Source organism: Erythranthe guttata, chromosome 3 (assembly GCF_056151865.1).
Source record: "Erythranthe guttata isolate IM_541 chromosome 3, IM_541, whole genome shotgun sequence".
In the NCBI taxonomy this organism is placed as follows: domain Eukaryota; kingdom Viridiplantae; phylum Streptophyta; class Magnoliopsida; order Lamiales; family Phrymaceae; genus Erythranthe; species Erythranthe guttata.
The window spans coordinates 9,605,325-9,623,289 of NC_142535.1; positions in this window are offsets into that span (position 1 = coordinate 9,605,325).

Sequence of the window (17,965 nt, forward strand, 5' to 3'; positions counted from 1 at the left end):
CCTGCTAACCCGCCCGCCACCCGCTACATCCGAACCGTGCGGTTTGTGGCTTTAAATAAGCTGATGCAATTGGCGAAATTTGTAACCCGCCGGTGTCGGGTCGGGTTGATTTTTTTAACGAAAACCCGCCCAAACCCGCCCGCGTTCACCCCTAATGGGTTATATCTCACGAACCCTAGTTTTTTTTAAAGGAACTTCCAGTTTTTTTCTTTTAAGAAAATGAGATTTTTGTGCATAAGTACCTAACCAAACATCTTTATTATTCTAAGTTTAGGGGCTATATCTCTTTCATAAGCCCATCCCTTTAATATGTATTATAAATAAAGGAAACATTCATGTATATGACAAAATTACCCCTAACCCTTTATACCTGATTCTTAATTGTAACCCCAATTTAATCAATTTTAACCACAAAAATCCAATTTTGACTTTTTTTTTTCAAAAACTGTTTTTCTTAAAAAAAATATTTTGCCGCCGGATTCCGGCATTGACTTTTCGATATATTTTTTTGTGGTCTGTTTTTTCCGCCGCCGGATTCCAGCGTTGACTTTTTTTTTTTGTTTTGTTTTTCTACGTGCGCCGCTAAACGTTGGCCGTAATTGTGCTGTCATTAACGGTAATTATACTGTCACTAACAGTAAATTAACGTAATTATACTGTCATTGACAGTACATTAACGTAATTGTACAGCCGTTGACAATACAATTATGTAATTGTACTTCCATTGACAGTAAATTAACGTGATATTATTATTTTTTTTCGTTATTTGTTTTTAGTTTTGTTTGATTTTTTGACAAGTCAACCTAATTATGTTATTATTGTTTGACAGTAAAATAACTGTAAACACAATAATATCATCAATATTATTATTTTTCTTAGGTTTTTTTATTTTGTTTGAGTTATTCACGGAGTAACGTAATAATATTACTGTCTATTATTGTAATATTATTGTAAACACAATAATATTACTGTGGCTGACGGTAATATTACTGTTGTTATAGTAATATTACTGTCAACCACATCAATATTATTATATTTTTTGGGTGTTTTTGTTTTGTTTGAGTTATTCACGGAGTAACGTAATAATATCACTATCGATTATTGTAATATTACTGTGGTTGACGGTAATATTACTATTGTTATAGTAATATTACTGTCACTCACAATAATTTTAATTCTTTTGGCTTTTTATTATGTTTACATTTGTTGAATGGTCAACATAGTTATATTACTCCATTACACAAATAATGAGTTTTGTTTTGTTAATATTACTGTGCTAGAGATTAATATATCAATATTACAATGTTAAACTGTAGTATAGTTAGTTTTAATGTGTTTAACAGTAATATAGTAAATATTATTGTCAATCACAGCAATATTACAGTTTAAACGGAAAAAAAATATGTTACAGAAAGAAAGAAAGGAAAAAAAATTGAAAAAGTCAACGTCGGAGATTGGCGTTGACCGGCGGTCAATGCCGGAAACTGGTGGCGAAAAAATCAGGGAAAAAAAGCAAATGCAGGAAACCGGCGGAAAAATCAGGAAGGAAAAAAAAAAGTCAACGTCGGAGACCGGCGATCAACGGCGGTGACGGACGAAATTGTCCATAAAAATGTGTTTTGGGTCAAAATTTGATAATTTACGAAATTTGTGGTCAAATTGAGGTTAAATTACATTAAATGATGAAATTGGAGCATATTAAAGTATGAGGGGCTATTTTAGTCTTTTATAAAAATCTGGACCATGTGTGGACTTTTTTTGTAAAAGAGTTTATTGTCTTAATCTATTTATGAATAATTACCCATTGATGGACTTATTTGTAAAGAGCACATGAAAAAAATTCACTCCTTCAACATTTATTACTCACAAAGCTGATCCTAATTTTATTGACAGGATTATTCTTAGCCCTTAGAACATTTCAGTTCGTGATTTAAAACCTGTAATTTGATTCCAAATTTAACCCATTTTTTACGAATTGATAAATTTACGTTATTGAACCGCCATAGTTCAGCATTAACTTTGTTGATGTATTGACCGGTTAATACAATAATGTCATTGTACTGATCGGTCAACACGGTAACATTTTTTATTTATTATTTTTGTTTATTTTTTTTTACTTTATTAACATTCTTTATATTATTTTTTTGATTGATCGACATGTTACTATGTTGACCGATCAATACAATAAGTAAGATTTAAAAAATAAAAAATTAAGTGTAACGTTATTATGTTAACTAGTAATTTTACTCTTTTGATATGTCATGTTATTGTGTTGACCCCTCAAGACAACAACAATAAAATAATGTTGTTGTCTTACATAAAAGACCTTTATAATCTATATAGTATATAAAAGTTGAATTCCACACCTAATTGATTGACATTTGTCAATTTCAATTGGTGACATGTATTCAATTTCATCCCACGTGGCAAATTGATTGGTGAAAATAAATCATCAAAAAACATGTCACCATTTTCCAAATTAAAAAGATATTTAATTATTTTATTATATATTTATATCATACCATTTATAAAATGCACTGAATATATCAACTTTCTTGGAAACTCTAAATAGTTTTTATTTTTTAATTTAATTTTAATAGTAATTAATTTAATTTAAATTTATTTAAATTCTATTTAAAATCTTCACTTATTATAATTGTATGATTGACGGTGTTACGAAAATTTTGTATTTTAATTCATAAACTTGGATTTATATAAAAAAAATATTGCAGAATAAATCATTTGATATTATACATTTATCTTTTTTACTAATTAATATTATATTCGTAATTACCAAAATCTCCCTAAAGTTTGTTTTCGTCTTACATCGACCCCCTTACGGTATGATTTTTCACGGATTTTTTTTTTATTACATGGAATATTCCCCTGAAAATGCAGATTCTACCATGCACGCGACATTTGTTTATGGTACTTTTTAAAGACAAAAATTACCCTGAGGGGGACTTTACACGAAATATTTATTCTTCTTAAATAACTTTTTCACAACTTTTTAGTATTACTATACCTCCCCTAAGGGTAATTTTTGTATTTAAAAAGTAAGATAAAAGAAATGTCATGTCATCAAGGGTAGAATCCACAATTTTTGGGATATTACGTGGAATAAAAAAGATTCCGTAAAAAATCACACTATAAGGGGGTCGTGTAAGACATAAACAAACATCTGGGGGATTTTGGTAATTACCGATAGGTGGGGTTGATTTCCGTAATTTAGCCTTAGTTCATGAGGATTTTCGTAATTTATCCTATTAACAACGATTATCGTTATTACGTCTTAACGTTTGCTTAAACCCTTATATTATTTTAAATCATATTAATGTCAGTTTGATAATATAATTAAATATTAATTTCTAATATATTTAATATGTTTTTCTTGATGTTTCAGGTACCACACATAAGGAATTTGATATAAAAGTTGCGAGATTAAATAGAATTTTTTTTTGATACAAAATAATAGATAATTGCAAAAACATTGATGCAAAATCATAATTAGGATTGTGATTAGTATTAGCATTAGAATTAGGATTATAATTAATATTCTTTGAATTAGTATTAGTATTAATACTAGGATTAGGATTCGGATTAATATAGTATTATAATTAATATTAGGATTATGATTAATATTATTATTAGAATTATAATTAAGATTATGATTATTGATTTGTACTACAATTAGTGACATGTATTAGTTTTATGGTTATGATTAGCATTAAAATTAGGATTAATATGGTTAGAATTATAGTTAGAATTAACATTAGCATAGCATAAGTATTATTAGTAGTAAAATTATTAGGATTATAATTAATGTTAGAAATAGGTTTAGGATTAGAATCATGATTAGTATTATGAATAGGATTAGGAATAAGATAAGGATTTGGATTATATTAGTATTACAATTATAATCAGCATAAGCGATATATCCTGATTAACATTAACATTAAAATTAGTATTAGCATTAGAATATGTACATTAGCATTATCATTAACAATATTAACATATTAGTATTAGAAATAGTATTAATATTAGTATTAGTATTAGTATTAGTATTAATATTAGGATTAATAATAGTATTAGTAATAGTATTAGTATTAATACTAGTTTTTAGTATTAGTATTAATATTAGTTTTAGTATTAGTATTAATATTAGTATTAATATTAATATTAATATTAGTCTAAATATCAGTATTAATATCAATATCAGTATCGGTATCATTATCAGTATCGGCATTAGTTTCGGCATCAGTATCGGTATTGGTATCGGTATCAGTATCAATATCAATATCAATATCAGTATCATTATGAGTATCAATATCAGTATCAGTATCAGTATCAGTCTCAGTTTCAGTCTCAGTATTCGTATCCGTATCAGTATCAGTATTAGCATCAGTATCAGTATCAACATTTGTATCAATATCAGTATCAGTATCAGTATGAGTATGAGTATCAGTATCAGTATCATCATTTGTATCAATATCAGTATCAGTATCAGTATGAGTATCAATATCAAGTAAATATCAGTATCAGTATCGATATTAGTATCATTATCAGTATCAGTATCAATATCAATATCAATATTAGTATCTGTATTAGTATGAGTATCAGTATGATTGTGAGTATAAGTATGAGTATGAGTATTAATATGAGTATCAATATTAGTATTAATATTACTATGAGTATCAGTATGAGTATCGATATTAGTATCAGTATCAATATCAATATTAATATTAGTATTAGTATAAGTATTAGTATTAATATTAATATTGCTATGAGTATCAATATTAGTGTCAATATCAGTATCAGTATTAATATTAGTATTAATATAATATTACTATGAGTATCAGTATGAGTATAAGTATTAGTATCAGTATCAAAATTATTATTGTAATTAGTATCAGTATTAGTCTTAATAATTAGTATGAGTATTACTATTGGTATCAATATCACTATTCGTATCACTATAAGTATCAATATTATTATTAGTATTAGTATCAATAGCAGTCTTAGTATTAGTATTAGTATTAGTATTAGTATTAGTATTAGTATTAGTATTAGTATTAGTATTAGTATTAGTATTAGTATTAGTATCAATATAACTATCATTATCAATGTAAGTATCAATATTATTATTAGTATTACTATCAATATTATTCTTATTCTTAGTATTAGTATTATTATCAATATCAATATTAGTATTAGTATTAGTTTTATTATTAGTATTAGTATTAGTATTGGTACGTGTATGTGTATTAGTATTAGTATCAGTATTATTATTATTACCAGTATTAGTATTAATATTTGTATTAGTATCAATATTAGTATCAATATTAATATTAGTATTAGTATTAGTATTAGTATTAGCATTAGTATTAGTATTAGTATTAGTATTATTATTAGTATTAGTATTAGCATTAGTATCAGTATTAGTATTAGTATTAGTATTAGTATTAGTATATATTAGTACCAGTATTAGAACCAATATTAGTATTAGTACCACTATTAGTATTAACATTAGTATTAGTATTAGTATTAGTATTAGTATTAGTATTAGTATTAGTATTAGTATTAGTATTAGTATTAGTATTAGTATTAATATTAGTATTAGTATCAGTATCAGTATTAGTATGAGTACCAGTATTAATGGAATTAGTATCACTATTGGTAACAATATTAGTATTAGTATTGGTATCCGTATTGGTATCAATATTGGTATCAGTACTGGTAGTGGCGTATACATCATATCTCTTTTGCAATATTTAAAAGTTTTATTGTTGTTTGAGTAATGTGCATCACTAATTGAAAGCCATTAGTGATAAACTTGCTGGTTATTTGAATATCTATTGTGTTACTTCTCCGCTACCGTGTTTGTTGTTACCTTAGTTATTTTGCAGAAGACTCACATAGTGTAGTAGATTGCAATCCAAGAAATAGAGTTATACCATATGTTTTAAATGATTTACTTAATCTTAATATCGTGCTTTGCGCGCCTCATGTTTTCTTATTTGTAATATTTAACTTAATTTCATATGTTACAACTCTAAATTAAGAGATAAAGTTTATGTTTTTTATTTCCTTCCATTTTGTTTTACTTGAATTGGTATTGTGATAAAGAGATAGTCGTTTACATAAGTTTATTTTTCTCATTTTGAAACTCACCTCCGTGCAACGCACGGGTGAAATACTAGTTCTTCAATAAAAACAAAGATGCATAACACATAATTAGTGTCAACATATATTAGCATATATTTTCTACTTTTGGAGCAATTTAAATATCTCAAAATTTCTATAAGAGTTTGTGATTGTTCGTTCTTTGTTTGAGCGGGATAAATGCAATTTTGCAAAGACAAGAGGAATTCTTGTAATACAGACATACCTCAGGGTGGGTATGTGTAAGTTTTATTTTCTATTCTTTAATTTAGGGGCACTTTGGAGATTTTCACAGTTTATGCTAGAATTTCTGAAAAGGAGAAATTAGCTAAACACCCCTTATTTTGGACGTATATAGGTAGGAGTCCTAATTGCTAGATGGATATAGGCCTAGGTCCTTTAACCTAAAAAAATAATAGAAATTAAATAATATAAAAAATATATAGACATAAGTACCCTTATTGAATAATCATATTTTAGGGGATCCAGTTATTTACGTAAAGCTGGAAATCAAATCCCACTAATCACGATTGAAGGCAGAGTATCATGTGAGACGCTTGACAAACAGATCTTAGTCGATTCAATTAAAATATGCTATCTCCATGAAGAGTTCAGGAAACCAACATGAGCGTATTACAATTAAACGCAAGAGTCAGTGTTGATAATTAGTGAAGCATTTTTCGGCCTGCAATCAACATGAAAATGATTTATACTTAAAGGTTTGTCAATTGATGTTTGTTTTTTTGAATTTTTGATTTATTAATCGTCGTTTTTACAACTTAATTTTCATTCAATATTGTTTGCAGTTTATCGTTCACCACAAATTTGGTGTTCAGGTATGATGTATTGGTATCGGTGAAGAAAGTGTCGGATCGAACGAGTTATAAGAAATTAGTTGACATTGTTTGCTTGAAGTGGAGTTACCTATGTTAGGGTAATTTTTCATTGACGTATAGTTTGTTAAATCACGGGGAATGTGTCCTGATGGATGACTAAGATGTTGGGGTGATGATGGATTACGTTGAATAATTTTCAATTGACGAAATATTTGTGAAAGTTACCTTAAAAGATGGTATGTTAGCAAATGAGAACGTGGATATTTTTGATTCACCACATGAAAACCAAAATATTATTGTTTATAAAATGCAACGTCATATCGAATTTCATCCCGAGGATCACATAACGAAAGGACAATATTGAGTGTTCGCCCTCCTGAATTTAAAATGCGTCGTGGTAGACCAAAGAAACAGAGGATACCGTCTGCTGGGGAGAAGATAAAGAGGAAAATATGACGCGGGAGATGTAAAGAACTCCATAGTCACAATAAAAAGTCTTGTACAAGTTGATATATTTTTAGTGGTGATGCTTTTCGGTTATGCTTTTCATGTTTCATTTAAGAACTTGTGTTATGCTTTTCAAGCTTTTTTTTAATGCCTTTTTTTTTTAATTAGCTTATGTTCATGTTTTACCATTTACAATAAACTGAACCATTTACCATTCAACAAATAACAAATTGCATCAGTGTATATTTGGTTAATTTGCTATTAACAACAAACACGAAGTTATTCAACAAATAGATAACTCCATATTTTATTATGTGAACAACAAACAACAAATAGCAAACAACAAACTATAAACTTTTAAAGCGTACAATGAAACTGCCGCCTTTGTTTGGTCCATTACATCGTAAGCTGCACTATTTAGCAAACAATATGTTTAAAACACAACGCATAAAATTATACTTTAAGGAGCGAACGTGTAAAACTTGTAATTTTCTTATTTGTTAAAATGTCCTACTTAATAATTGCAAACATAAAATATGCAACATAAACAACGAGTAAAGTATGTCAACTAAGACCAGGTACCATAATAACAACAACTAGTAAAGTACGTCAAATTATAGAATCAAACAAGCATGTTTTATCAACTGCAAAATTCTAACTGTATCAAACTGCAATCAAATATCGTAAAAAAATAGCAACAATTCAAGGTAGGTTCTAAAACCTGATGATCATTACGCGCTAATCTAACTTTACAGTGTGTTCATCGTTTAAGAATTGATGAACAAAGTCACTTCGTAATGCACATATCCCATTATGTGCATCTTTAATGTCTAAGGGTTGTTGACGACAAAATTGTCGTGCGATATAAAAGACGAATATCCCGCAATCAACTGAATCAAGCTTTTGTTGTGGTGACGTTAAAAAAGAAACTAATTTGGCCATTGACTTAATACCAAATTTCATCTTCCCACTTGTATTCTGCATGAAACTCTTCATTTGTTTGTCATGATCTTCTTTTCTGTCCAATCTTCTAGGCAATTAGGAGGAGTTGAAATGCTCCCACGAGCAGTTAATCCTATCATAAACAAGTAGAATCCAGTTGGATATTCTGTCCATGGGACCTTCACTTGAGTTTAACAGGAAAAGTAAGTAACGGTAATTGATCACATCCTTCCCCGCCATGAAGTGTTGTACTATTTGAGTTGGTTTCATGTTATTCCGCATAACTCCCTGCAAAAACATAAGATATTACTTACATTACAGATCTTGTGTTTAAGACATATAAATAAGCTTACATTATGTATACCAGAAACAAGGTGGGGAATATTAGACTCATCCCATACATGTTGGGTCTACACCGCTTGCAAAATGCCCTTCATCTTGTTGTTTCATCAACAGGTACGCACAAGAGTCCATTATCTGCTTATGCCATAATGACCAACCATTTCGAAACAAAAAATAATCAACGTGCAAAATACGAGAAAATATCTAAATGTACCTACAAATATACCGTGTGCAAATGTTAAACACAATTTAAATATACGAACACTAAATAGCAGACTGCAAACACCAAAGTAGAAACAATAAACTGCAAAAAACCAAACCCGATAAGTACTACAAATATAAAATGCAAACATCACAATAAAAACACAACAATGAAACAACAAAAGACAAATACCCGTGTTGGAAATAATAAAATGCAAACCACAGTAAATAAAAAATTGCAAACACCTTACTAAAAACACCATACTGAAAACAACAAATATACGCTTTGAATTGCAAGATGCAAACTCATAACAAAAACCAACAATGATAGTAAGTACAAAGTCATAACAACAAAAATATTAAGCTTATCGTAGCAAAACTAAGTACAAAATCATAATAGACAAATGTGGACTGAAACTATCACTAATGAAACTTTCAATTCAAACTCTCCAAACACGCTACGTGCAACTATAAAATGTAGCCCGTTATTTGTTTATTTTAAATTCAGTTTACATTCTTTTTTGTTCTTTTTGAATCTATACAAACAAAACGCGGTCTTATGTAATTCAAATAGACTGCCTTATGCAATTTAACACAACTTAGTGCAAATAATTGTTTTTCAGTATATGGTTTTTTTAAAATGAAAAAGTCATAAAATTGGTTTTTCAAAGTACCAACAAAAATAAAAACAAAAACTTTATTCTTTGAACAAAACTACTAAGATATAGAAATTCAAAACGAATATATTGAAATGCAACTTGCAAACTCATAACAGAGAATTAGTAACAATGTGTAAAGAGCAAAATGCCAACCCAGCTTCAAAACACATAGAAAGGAGATCTAACACCAGATAAATCTCAAAAAATGTAACTTAAAATGCAGTTCACATTTTGTTAGAGAATAAACATAACCAAAGTTATAACATTAACAAATCCCTCAATTTGTTTACTAGATTTTGGGGATTGGAAGTCATCAACATCCTTTGTTGTTAGGGAAAAAAAAGGATTCCCAAATTATCATCGAAATACTCGAAATAAATAGCAAACAACAAATGCAAAATAAAAAAAAAGGAACAAAACGCAAAATGATAAAATGAACAAAAGTCAAAATTGAAAACCCAACATGCAAACGCATAACAAAAAAATTCATAACGCACACACGAATCACACAAACAATTTACCGGATCATTGCTTACCAAGACTTAATCGTGTTTTGACTATGGTATGACTTCCAAACAGCAAACGTTAAACACCAGCCGTCATTTACGAACAACAAACAATTGGAAAATAGCAAACGGAGACTAGGCAAACCTGTTCAGCAAACCAAATAGCCACGACCTTGTAAATTGCAAATGCTCAGACAACGTAACCTATGGAAGGCATCACAATTTGTGGAGAGGTTTTGGTACCGAAGATAGGGTGAAGAAATATATTTCCTGATATATGGTATTCTAATTTTCGAATTTGCGGTAATGGTCAGATCATGGTAACTGTTAGGTCAAACGAAACTGGGGAGAAAAATAGGGGATTTTATTTTGAGGATTTATTTTACCATATATTGATTGGGGTGGTTTTGAAAATTGCAAATAGTAAAATTTGATGGAAATTAGAATTTGTTGGATGTATTTATACACATATAATCTCTTATAGGAGGACCTATAGCAAAATATTCCTTTTGAAAATTCATTAATTTGATGGGATAATTGTAAATTTTCAAACAAGAGCAAAGTTCTCGTAATTTAATTATAACTCAGGAGGTTATCTGTAATTTATCCTTAAGAAATAGAAAAACAAAAATACACCGCGAAATGAACAATGTTGTAATACAATGGGAATTGCCAAAAGTGGGCAGTAGTTGTCTGTTTCTCGCACGGCCGCGTCAGATTAAAGTGTGTTTTTCGCGCGGCCGCGCTCCAAGCCAAAATTGGCAGTAGCTTCCCAGATTTTCCAGAAGGCCGTATGATATTTTGCCTTGTTTTGGGACGGCCGTATGAGCTCCAGAGCTGCAATTTTTTGTCCTAAAAATTAAAAAAATGTTTAAATTGTTAGCTTGCATGCTTATAAAATAAATAAATAAAATAAACAAGAAAAAGAAATAATAAAAAAACGAAAATCTCGGGTTGCCTCCCGAGAAGCGCTAAGTTTACAGTCTTCAGCCAGACTTTGTCTGCTTCTTTGTTCAAGCTAACGTGACCGAAGTCACTTGGCGATTGAATTCTTCTCCCCGATAATGCTTGTTTGGTTCTTTAGGTGGCCACATCCTCCTTGCACGTTCATCGCCGTTAGCACCCCAACTCTTTTGACTAACTCTCGGAGGAGTTGAAATTGAGTCCGCAAAATAGACTTGCTCCTTACGATTCTCTTTTCCGCCATCATCTCCTGCACTCAAAGATGCTTTCCCATGGTCCAAGATCGAAACATCAAATTTTTCATGATTTGTAAAATCCATAAGATCAATAGTAAAACACTCATTATTATTAGCACAAAAAACATTAAATTTGATCATGCACCGTCATTGTAAGATCACCACTAGCACAATCAATTAGAGTTTTCGACGTGGCTAAAAACGGTCTCCCTAAGATAAGAGGTATCTCCCCCTCTTCATCTATATCAAGTATAACGAAATCAACAGGGAAGATAAATTTGTTCACTTTTACTAGCACATTCTCTAAAATACCTTTTGGGTAAACTAAAGACCTATCGGCTAATTGAAGAGTTATAGCCGTCAGTTCAATCTCACCTAACCCAAGATTTTTATAAGTAGAATAAGGCATAAGATTAATACTAGCGCCTAAATCAATGAGCGATCTAAAATTTTTACCTCCTGTAGTACAAGGAATAGTGAACTTACCTGGATCGCCGAGTTTTTGTGGAAGAGGTCATGTAAGAATTGCACTGCATTGCTCCGTGAGTTGGATCATCTCGTTCCCTTGCAATTTCTTCCTCTTTGTCATGAGATCCTTGAGGAATTTCACCCACTTTGGCATCTTTTGAACGGCTTGGATAAAAGGGATATTTATGTGAATCTCCTTCAACTTGTACAAAAACCCTTGGTATTCGGCATCGAGCTTCTTCTTTAGAAACGTTTGAGGGTATGAAATTGGAGGGGCTCGAGATTTCACTGTTGATGATAGTGGTTCTTCGTGAGTTGCTTCTTTTTCCCCAATCACTTTCGGCTTCTCTTTTCGTAGGGCTTTATCCAATTGTCTCCCATTCCTTAGACTTAGAGCGTTGCACTGCTCGATGTTGCTCTTCCGAGGATCTTCCGTATTCGACGGCAATGCTCCCGATGGCCTCACATTTAGCTGGGTTGCAAGTTGACCCATCTGTGTTTCCAAATTTCGTATGGAGGCTTGAGTGGATGTCATAAATTGAGCTAAGATGTTTGCGAGATCTCCACCTAGGGGTGGAGCTTGAGGCGGATTTTGGAAACCGGGAGCTGGCCGTGAATAACTAGGAGGTTGACCTTGAGTTGGTGCTTGCCTTTGTCCTTGCTGATTTCCTCCCCATCCAAAGTTGGGGTGATCTGTCCATACCAGATTATATGTGTTGGAGTACGGGTTCCTCTGTTTTTGGTTGGTGTCATTCACGTAATTTAGAGACTCCGTTTCATTTCTAAGCACTGGTCAGGACCGTGGAATGCATGGACTTGCTGAGTCTGCAAAGCTGCAACTTGCTTTGATAGCTTTTCTAACTGGGCAGTGATTGCGGTGACCCCTTCTAACTCCAAAATTCCTCCCGTCTTAATGGCTCCGCTATTTGACCGGTCTGATGCCCGCATGTATTTGTTCCTTGCGATCCGCTCCAGAAGCTCGTAAGCTTCGTCATAGGTCAAGCTCATGAACATACCGCCAGCTGCTGAATCGAGCACCGTTCTCGAATTATCTTGCAATCCATCATAAAATATTTGAAGTTGCCGCCACTCTTGAAGACCGTGATTCGGGCATCTCCGAATAAGTTGTTTGAATCGCTCCCACGTCTCGAATAATTCTTCACCTGCTTCTTGTATGAAGTTTTGTATTTCTCTCCGGATTCTTTCAGTTTTTGTTGGGGAGTTATATGTGTTCATGAAGAGTTGTGCTAACTGGGGCCAAGACGAGATGGAGTGCGGTGCACGAGTTTGTAACCATTCTCGGGCTGCTCCTTGTAAAGAATGCTTGAAAAGGCGGAGTTGCAGTGATTCACGAGATACTCCGTTCATCTTATGCGAATCACACGTTTCGAGAAAGTTGACCAAGTGGAGATGCGGGTCTTCATGAGCTAATCCGCTGAACAACCCATTGTTTTGGAGCATAGTAAGGAGTCCCGCTCGAATTCGAAATTGTTGGCTTCAATGGGGGGCTGCTGGATGCTCAATTGGAACCCATTGAGGGTTGGGACAGTGTACTCATGCAATGCTCGTTGACGAGGTGGTGGATTAATTAGCTGAAGTTGCTCTTGCTCGTTGACGATATTTCCTGTTGCATTCGGTAGACGCCCTTGGTCATCTCCCCTACGATTATTCTCTTCTTTCATTGTTGCGGGAACGTTTCGAGCTAACCGTTGATTTCTCCTGGCGTGCCTAAACGTTCGCTCAATTTCAAGATCAAAAGATAGCAAGTTCGTGTCGTGTCCTCTTTGAATAAAAAGTACCTAAAACAAAAATAATAAAAATAAAATAAGCAAAAAGAATAATAAAATAAAATAAATAAAAACGACTGAAGTAAGAAAAAATGCTCAAATTTAATATTAGGATAAATAGATAATTTTGCCGTATTCCCCGGCAACGGCGCCAAAAACTTGTTGGGGCTAAATACCTAACACGCAAGTGCACGTATCGCAAACAAGTAGTAAAAGTGGACTCACAAGAGTCGAATGTCGATCCCACAAGGAATACTCAAATTATCTAATCCTAAGTACCAAATTCTAACAATTATGATTCTTATCCAGCCTACGCAAAGTTGTCAAATCTAATCAACTAAATAGTTAAACTAATTATGAAAGCAAATAAACACAAGAAAATATCAATAAAAACGGACCTAGGACTTTATCTCCCCCCTATGCAAGAATTGCTCATCCAAAACCCCTCAATTATGAAATATATGATTCCTGATTATTAACCCGAGACACTAATTTACTCATAACCCACCATCGCGTGTATTATGAGTCTATTATTCATAAACGATTCACTATATGTCTATGCAAACCAATTATGAATAAAGCATTAACTAACAAGTCTCGTAAATGGCTACCTAAGGTGATATCTGTATGTCTACGACACCACATACAATTGACACACTCATCCGGTGAAAAATACTCGAAGGTTCTTCTACTTACCGTCTAATTATCAAAATAGCTATGTCGAGTCAAGCCCAATAATCACAGATGAAGCACATAAATTGATCAGGTTCATGCACTAACAATCATAACAAGTAGAAGAAATAATCATAAAATCATAATTGCATAATCTCAAGAAAACGGGTTCACCATCCCCACATAGGGTTCCAACAAAATCCTAGATTAAAACTTAGCTACTCATGTTCTCTACGAAAAACATAATAAAAATATAAAAAGAAAATAGATTAAGAAAAGATAGACGAAAGAAGAATTATGATGAAGATTTGTCAATTCTCCGTCTTCTCTCTCGCTCCTTTTCCTCCAATATTGTCTTCTAAAAGTCATTTGATTCGTGCTTGGTTTGCCCTTAAATAGATGCCCCAACTTGGTAGAAGATTTTAGGTTTCCTTGTGTGATTAAAAGTCAAAAATTGTCTCCAGCGTGTTTTCACACGGCCGCGCGAGAATCGCCGAAACCTTCTGCCCTCAGTCTGCACTTGGCGCAGCCGCGCCAAAAATAGGCTAAATTTGGCACAGCCGCGCCGGCCAATTTTCAGCATATTTTTGTTTTCTTCCGTTTTTTGCCCGTTTTTTGACCTTTTTTGGCTCGTTTCGTCCTTGGAACTCCCAAATCGTCAAGTTGTACCTAAAATACAATAACCACTCATTAACCATCATTAAATCAATAAAACTATACAAAAATCCTCGTAAGAAAGTATACATTGAGTGTAAAATATACACTCAACACTAAGCATTTTTACTTTCATTTTTGCATTAGCTTCATGCTAAGCATTATTCCTCTTCCTATGTAATTAGTTTTTATTTTTATATTTATTTATTTACTTATTTATTTATTATCTTATAATTAATTTTTTTTTTTTTTTTTATTTTATATTTAGTTTTTTTTTTTTTTTAATTGTTTTTTCATATGAAATTAGCTTGTGCTGAACATTCTTACTTTCCGTTTGGCATTAGCTTCGAGCTACGCATTCTTACTTTCCTTTTGACATTAGCTTCGAGCTAAGCATTATTCCTCTTCTTATGGAATTAGCTTATGCTAAGCATTGTAACTTTTCTTTTGGCATTAACTTCGAGGTAGGCATTATTTCACTTCTTATTGAATTAGCTTGTGCTCTAAACATTCTTACATTCCTTTTGACATTAGCTTTTAGCTAAGCATTCCTAATTTGCTTTTGTCATTATCTTAAAGCTAAGTAATTCCGCTCCTTATAGAATTAACTTGTGCTATGCATTCTTACTTTCCTTTTGGGCATTAGCTTCGAACTACGCATTTTCCTCTCCTTATGGATCTAGCATGTGATATGCATTAAGACTTTATTTGGCTAAAGAAAATAAATTAAGTGTTTGTATTTTACTTTGTGACTTTTGGATTGAAGCTATTTATGTACCTTATTTCTTAATTTGTGTATACTATGAAAGAGTGTTGGTGGGAAGGGTGTATTATGTACTCTCTTATGTATTTTTTATTTGGGCAAATTACCAAACCCGCCGAGGTAAGTCTGAATAACGGAAATTTCCCCCACGTTCTCGTAATTACGAAAACCCCTCTGAGGTATGCAGACATCTTACAAATCGCTCTAACGGTGTTAAATTCGATAGAATCTTTTTGATTCTCCCGAATATTCCTCCGATAATACCAATTTTGCCCTTGTACACGAAATTACCCTTAGGGGGTAATTGTAATACCAATTCTTGGACCGAGATTCGATGCAGTGCCAATTCCTCCAAATTCGTCAGTTTAGACATGTCGATGAAGAATCTCGGCGGCTCGTTATCCGGGAAGCAGTTCGGTTTGTTTTCCGATCTCGTCGATCTTAATCTGAGTCATAACTCGTTTTCCGGCCAACTTCCCGCCGGTGTTTTCAACCTCACTAACCTGGAATCGTTGGACATCAGTAGGAACAATTTCTCCGGGGGTTTTCCGAGTGGGATTCCGCGGCTCCGGAGTTTGGTCGTTCTCAACGCGTTCAGCAACAGCTTCGCCGGAAACCTACCGGCCGACGTCTCTCAGGTTGAGTCTCTCAAAGTGCTGAATTTCGCCGGAAGCTACTTCAGCGGTCCAATCCCGCCGGAGTACGGCTCGTTCAAATCGCTCGAGTTCATCCACCTCGCCGGAAATTTCCTCGGCGGCGCAATACCGCCGGAGCTGGGGAATCTGAGATTTCTCTCACACATGAAGATCGGCTACAACTCCTACGAGGGCGAAATCCCTTGGCAATTCGGTAATATGAGCGACCTCTAGTACCTCGATATCGCCGACGCAAATATCTCCGGCCAAATCCCTAAACAACTCAGCAACCTCACGAAACTCGAATCGCTCTTCCTCTTCAAGAAGCAACTCACCGGAAAACTCCCGCCGGAGCTCAGCAAAATCTCCACCCTCAAAAGCTTAGATTTCTCACTATATTTAACGGGCGTAAATTTTTGGGCATTGAGGTCTGATCAAAGGCCATAACACTACTAATTTCTTTTTCAGCTTTTTTCTTTTATTTTCACATATTTAACAAAATGATATAATAGACATTTCACGTTTTCGGTAAAAAAAATTCGGTCAACCGTTAGTCAAGGGGGGTTTTCGTAATTACGAGAACGTGGGGGGATTTTCGTTATTGAGGCTTACCTCAGGGGGGTTTTGGTAATTTGCCCTTTTTATTTTTTTGAGATGTTTTGGAGATTATTGTTTATTTTTGATGAAATTTCGACCTTTGATTTACATGGGCCGCCGGAGAAAGCTTGGTTATATATATATATATATATATATATATATATATATATATATATATATATATATATATATATATATATATATATATATATATATATATGATATGCATAATTGGGCCAATCCAATGGGCCTACAAATTACTTACCTACTGGGCCATGAGCCCAATATCGAAGACCACTATCACCGAGGCCCAATCACCTTCAAGTAAGGTTTGGGCCCGACAATCTCAACTAAGCTATAAATAAAGGTTTGAATTCATTCCTTAAGGTACGTCCTATTATTTGAGCAACACTATCAACTGTATTCTCTAGACTATTTTCCATGATCAGCACGTCTGACTTGAGCGTCGGAGGGGTTTCCGCCGGATCAACCCCCGGCCTAGTTCACGTATTCTATGATCGCAGGTACCTCAGGATCATCAAGTTGTCAAGCTACTGATCAGTTTTGCTCTCCCAGCTCATTTTCTACACTACCCTAGGTGATCTAAGTAATTAGCATCATTATTATATATATATATATATATATATATATATATATATATATATATATATATATATATATATATATATATATATATATATATATATATATATATATATATATGACGGTGTTCTTGATCAATCAAAATTGAAACTTGGTTTTCTTGAAATTAGTATAGTAATTCAAATGTGCATGTCTTAACCTTTGTGGGTTGGCTTCATTCGGCGGTAGGGTTGGTTAAACCGAACTTTGATGCTGGGCTCGTGTTTAGTGGTGTTTCACAACTGGCGATGTGGCTCGTAATCACGAGGGAGTGACGCTTGGGTAAGTGTCTTTGTCCATTCTATTGCGAAGCTCGACTGTACGGAATATTTGCAAATTGGAAGCGGATAGTGGGACACATATATACAGTATATGAATATGATACATAATGATAGCGATAAAAAGTGCATTTGAGTGAGAATTAACGGGATTTTCTACGTTTAGCACTTTAGC